Here is a 6,199-nt window from a genome sequence, read left to right as displayed (position 1 = left end):
TAATCAACTAATCCTTACATTTACTTGTGCATGTTGCACCAAAATGCAAGTTTATGATTTGTGCCAATTAATAAGTGTCTCACTCAGAGCTGTATTCCTGTCTGAGTGTTGAAGATTTAAAACAGTGAGGGAATAAAATTTCAACACAAACCTGAAAAAATGTCAAATATTTTGGCCTTGGAGGGACATTTAAATCTGTGTTCTGGAGTTGCACTATAGTGCTGCTTGACTGCATTTCCCTCATAAAACTACAAGTACTCAAAAACTGTTCTAACGAAAAGAAAATTTGGATAAAAGTTACTTGGTATTTTTAGAACATTTGTGATGACTTGATTTCCAGGACTTTCTTGCTCAAACATCCTGATATTCTAGGTCTAAGTGCTTAGCTTTAAAGGAGACATGTTCTTCTCATATCCAGGTACATCATTTTAAACCTTGACAAGCTTAACATGCTCCTAATGTTCAGAAAATGTGACACTTTCCTGTCCATTGCTCCATGTGTCAACTTTTTCTATGAACAGTTCTAGTCCTTACATATGAACATATTACAACAATATTTCCATCCATCATTTATCTCAATCAATCAATCAATCAAATTGTATTTGTATAGCCCATATTCACAAATCACAATTTGTCTCATAGGGCTTCAACAATGTATGACATCCTCTGCCCTTAACCCTCAACAAGAGTAAGGGAAAACTACTAAATGTGTGAGCCACTTCCTGCTAGTGCCATCGTTACCTTCTGCACCTCAGGATTTCTTGTATTCTCTTGCAGGTGATCTAAAAATGTGTCTGTAACATATATGGGTCAGGATGTACATGGTATATATGTACTTCTGTTACTTTCTCACCTCTCTTGCTAACACTCTTATCATTTAGGCTCTGGGGATGGTGCTAGCTCAACCCGGCTCAATGAGACATGAGAAGAGACGATTGGCATATTTTTATTATAATTGTTGAGTTGTAAGTAATACAATCAGGTACAGAATTATTTAATGCCCAAAACCAACTAGTCTGGTTATTTTCAGCCCTAAAAAGCTGCGAACGACATCCTCTCTCTCCCCTGCTCCTTTGTGACTCATACTCAGAGGTCCTCCCACAAGCAATCAGGCACACATTCAGTCAATTGGGCCTGTGCCCATTCACATTAAAAACTCTAATTCATATAACGCTTGGCCTTCTCTAAATGCAGTCTGTTATGTCCCTAATGAGTACCCATAGCTCTGCACAGGCATGCGATAAACAGTGTTCTCACCTGAGGCAAGTCTTCAATGTATAAGTTGGTCGTGATCAGATATAACCCTCAACATTGCTTAGTTTTCTGAGGTAAAATCTGTCTTTTATGGTAAATAGGCTGTATTTATATATCGCTCCAGTCTTATTGACCAGTCAATATACTTTACAGTACAAGCCACATTCACCCCTTCACACATCACACAATCATACAGCGCAATTATATGATGCACATCACACACTTTTTACACACTGTCGGTATAACCGGGGTTAGAGCGGTTGTCCTCTAACCAGAAGGTTGGTGGGTCAATTCCAGTCTTCCCCATTCCGCATGCCAGAGTGATCTTGGGTAAGATACTGAACCACAAAAATTGCCCCTTCTCATAGAGAGAGTGCTGCACATAGATGAGTGTGAAAGGCAAAAGCTTTACTGTAAAGCACTTTGACTGGTCATCAAGAATAGAAAAGCGTTATGTATGTACAGACCAAATCCATTTTCTGTCGGGGGCAATTAAGGGATCAGTATCTTGACCAAGGACATTTTATGATGCAGACTTGATCAATATATATATGAAAAGTGGATGAAACTTTGCATTTACTTGTATAAATAACATTTAGCATTTACAAAAAGTTTTGCCAGCCATTAAATATGTTTTTACACATCACACTAGGAAGATTTTGGGAAATTCTGGATGTGCGGAGGTAATTATAAGATAACTTGTGTTTGGAAACTCACATTTCATCAACAAAAAACAACAACACACTATTGGACATATGATGAACAAGACAAATGGTAAATGTAGTAAAATCAAAACATGACTATAGCTACAATAAGGTCCAGCACACAGTTTGAGTGTGTTGTCTCCCATCCTTGTCTCAGATGTGCTGAACCTGTTAGGGTAGCAGAATTTAAAGCTTTGTCATTCTTACTGGTTTGAAACCTTTTGGGGATCTAATGTTATTCCAGCATAGCTCCACCAAACTTCAACCTCGGAGAGAAAGTGAGAGTATCTATAAGTTTTCAGTACGCACAAAGGCAATGATCACGGTCTGTGTCGACAAAATACAAACAAGAGAAATGTCACCTACTTAGCAACAATAGGGTCCACACACCTCTACTTCATGCAGGTTATCGGGACTGGACTGACCCCCAGTGGCAAAGTCAAGACAGTACAATTCAGGAGATGAAGCTTTGCTTGTCGAATCATGTGACGGTCGAATTATGATCATGACAAGTTTAAGATTAGGAAGGATGGTCAAAATCAAAATAACACCAAAGCAGTGAAAAACTAGCAAAGATTCTGCATCAAGAACAAGCTCACATTTTGCATATACTGATAGGTTTAATATTGTTTCTCAGTTTGAGTTAAAGTCAAAAGTCTGATTAATTTCTTAGAAGTAACTTTTGCCCTCTGACTTATATGGTTATCCAACACAGGGCTCCTGACTAACGTTTTCCACTAGAAGCTCCTTTCTGAAAATTTCAGGAGCACCAGCAGATTATGTTGGTGCACCACTTACAACAATATACAAAGCATTCATATTTTATCCCATCTTAACTGCTTTACTGATAAATGTTTTGGTAATAGATAGACAATTTACAAAATACAGAAATGGACTGTTTTATTTTGTGCAGAGAAAAAACAAATGAAGGTAAATGGTGCCTTCTAGATCTTTAGCTCTGACTGAACCCCATCTGTTCAGCCTGCTTGGCATCAAACTCCTCCAAGCTAGTTCCTTCTAGACTTATTCTAATCAGGTCCTCCACTGTGTCCACATGCAGGGACCCTCTGACATCAGATTTAATCCTCTTCTTTCAGTAAACACTGATTGAGGCTGGGTATCGCCCCTGATTTCCCTAATCGATCTGATTCCAATTCACAAGACTGTCCAGCAGGCCTTCGTTTTCAGGAAGAGCAAGAGATCGAGCTCCTGGACAAGTTGAAGAGATCAGATGAGATGGTTATACAGTTGCACACTGCAAGTCTTCTACTCCCCGCTGCTCACCAGTCCTGATTTGATAGATAAATTGGTACTGTTGCCCAAACAGTTTGACAAGGGTCTGACCTTCCGACCCCTAAAAAAGGGATAGGTCCCTGTCCCTATCTGAAAAGATTCACATCAAATATAGGTAACTCTTCTTCTGGACTAGGACCAACACGGATATCTCCAAAATACAGTAATAATCACCATCATTACCCATCAAAGAACCTCTTCAGCACGCTCAAAATCACAGCCCTCTGGTGCAATTTATAACCATTGAATTCAAGTACCCTGACAACTTCATCTAACCACCTCTTTTAGTTCCAATCCAGAAAAATGTTGTCTTTTTATACTTTTAAACTTTTGATGAGTTGCACTTTTTTATCATCAATGAAACTTGACTTTCCCAAGGACACTACAACGGCGACAGTTAGCTGAGCTTTTTATTTCTGAATCAATCAATCAATCAATCAAATTTTATTTGTATAGCCCACATTCACAAATAACAATTTGTCTCATAGGGCTTTAACATGGTGTGACATCCTCTGTCCTTAACCCTCAACAAGAGTAAGGAAAAACTACTAAAAACCCTTTTAACAGGTAAAAATATGTAGAAACTTCAGAGAGAGCCACATTAGAGGGATCCCTGTCCCAGGATGGACAGAAGTGCAATAGATGTCAAGTGTAGGAAAACATCATCGTGATTAAAGTTTTTTAGCAGCATCGATGAGGGTAAACATTTTTGAAGGATAACTTCAATACTATATGTCTGCTCCTCTTACTGCTTTTAATCACAAATCTAACACAGCTGAGCTTTTCTGCCCTTTTTAATCAAACCTGCCAGAAAGACCGGGACTCTGTAGCCCCCTAAAGTGACAACAAATCCAAGATTGCCCCCCACCTCTGGCTAAATTAACAACCCAGGCATTAAAAAGAGACTGTAGGAGATAGGAAAGAAAATGGAGAAAACAGGTTTACATGTATCCTATGACATCTGTAAATCTGCAATGATAGCCCACCAAGTGACAGTTAAGGACGCAAAAGCATCCTTCTTTTTAAACTTGATTTTAATCAATTACTCAATTAATCCCAGACTTTTATTAAAACTAATAGATTCCATCATCAGCCCCTCCCTCTCTCATTTTACAGACGCCCCACAAGAGATGTGTGAGAGGTTTTTTAATGCCTTTACTGAGTGAAAGACATAAGGAAACAAATCATTCCTCCTGAAGCCATTTTTAATGCCAATGGGGATATTCATACCTATTTTTGCAAATATTAACCCATGTCAATGTCGTTTTTATCTGAAATCATAACCCACATGAAACCAACTACATGCAGCCTTGATGTCATTCCCACCAAATAGGTTATCAACACAGTTGGTTCCAGTATTTGTAATGATTATTAATATATCCCTAACAGAGGGAATCTTTCCTTCCAGTTGTAAACATGCTGTGGTCCAACCTCTAAGAAACCTAACCTTGATCCCTCTGCTCTAAACAATTTTATGCCAATCTCTCAACTTCCATTTTTTCCCATAGGTAATTACACATCCTCTATAACGAATGTTACCTCTGATGTACAACAAGGTTCAATTTGAGGCCTACTTTATTTTCTATTTATGTGCTTCCTCTTGGCCAAATCCACCTCTCCTTCCACTGTTATGCAGATGATAAACATCTTCCACTGAGACCTGATGACCCTGAAAGCCTGGCTACATTTTTTAGACTGTCTTAATGATATCAACAGTTGGATGGCACAAAACTATTTAAAACTCAACAACTCAAAGTCAGAAATAATATAATTCAATCCAACTAACCCTATCACTCAGATTGAATGCAGCCTTGGTACCTGTTCTGTTTGACTAATCATTCCCTTTCGAACCACAAGTTAAAAAAGTAGTCCAGTGCTGCTTCCTACAAATCAAATCATCTCCAAAATCCAACCCGTACTTTCACACCAAGAGTTGGAAAAAGTAATTAATGCACTAGTCTTCTCTGAACTGGTAACTCCTCCTCTATGGCATCAACCAAAACTCTCCCGCTTCCAACTAGTTCAGAACGCAGCTGGCCGGCTTCTCACTGGTCCTAAAAGGCAACATCATCATTGATTTTAAGATTTTACTGATCACTATTGAAGCATGCCAGGGTCTGGCCCCAAGCTACATCACAGAATTACTGACCCCTTATGTGCCTGCACGCAGCCTTAGATCCTCAGGTGAAGCCCTGCTCGCTGTTCCAAAGTCGAAGTTGAAAACCAAAGGTGACTGTGCTTTTCCCATCAGGGCCCCTCGGCGTTGGAACGGCCTACCTGAAGGGATAAGCCTCGCAGAGTCAGTGACTTCTTTTAAATCACTTCTTAAAACCCATTCTGTAGGCGTCCACCCACCAAAAGGACGGATTACATTAAACACTGATGACTGGCTCCATTCCGTTGCCCGTGGCAACAGCTGGCCGAGGAGTGGGAGCTTATCACAAAGGAAGGAAGAGTGGAGGAGAAAAGAGACGACCAGACCCAAACCACAACAAACACTGACACAGTTATGGAGGAAGAGATGACATCACATCCAGATCTCACAGTGACAAAGACCCAGAGCTGCATCACTGTACTGAGGTGAATGTTTTCTTTTACTTCTTTTATACTGAAGATATTTTTTTTAACTTCCTACTTTGCTTCATGTGAACTTAGTGTTGAATCAAACACACACCCACACAAGGTTTACACTGGGGTCCCTTTAGATATTTATATATTTTGGCCTCTAATCATCACTTCTTTCCTCTTTTTTATTAAAGAGCCCAGTGCAGCTTTTGACAAGCTTGATATATGGCACTTTGCTAGTCTACCTCCCTTTCATCATAATGTCCCTGATGAGAGTCCCCAGAGTACTTCCATCCTTAAATTGTTGCAATACATCACAGAAATTAGTGGAGGGGGAAAGTTGCATCTGTTCCGATAAAACCATCACACAAGCTTTGAGTAAT

This window comes from Limanda limanda, chromosome 11, assembly GCF_963576545.1.
Source record: "Limanda limanda chromosome 11, fLimLim1.1, whole genome shotgun sequence".
Taxonomy (NCBI): Eukaryota; Metazoa; Chordata; class Actinopteri; order Pleuronectiformes; family Pleuronectidae; genus Limanda; species Limanda limanda.
The sequence above is the reverse complement of the archived record's forward strand: the minus strand, read 5'-3'. Positions refer to the sequence as shown.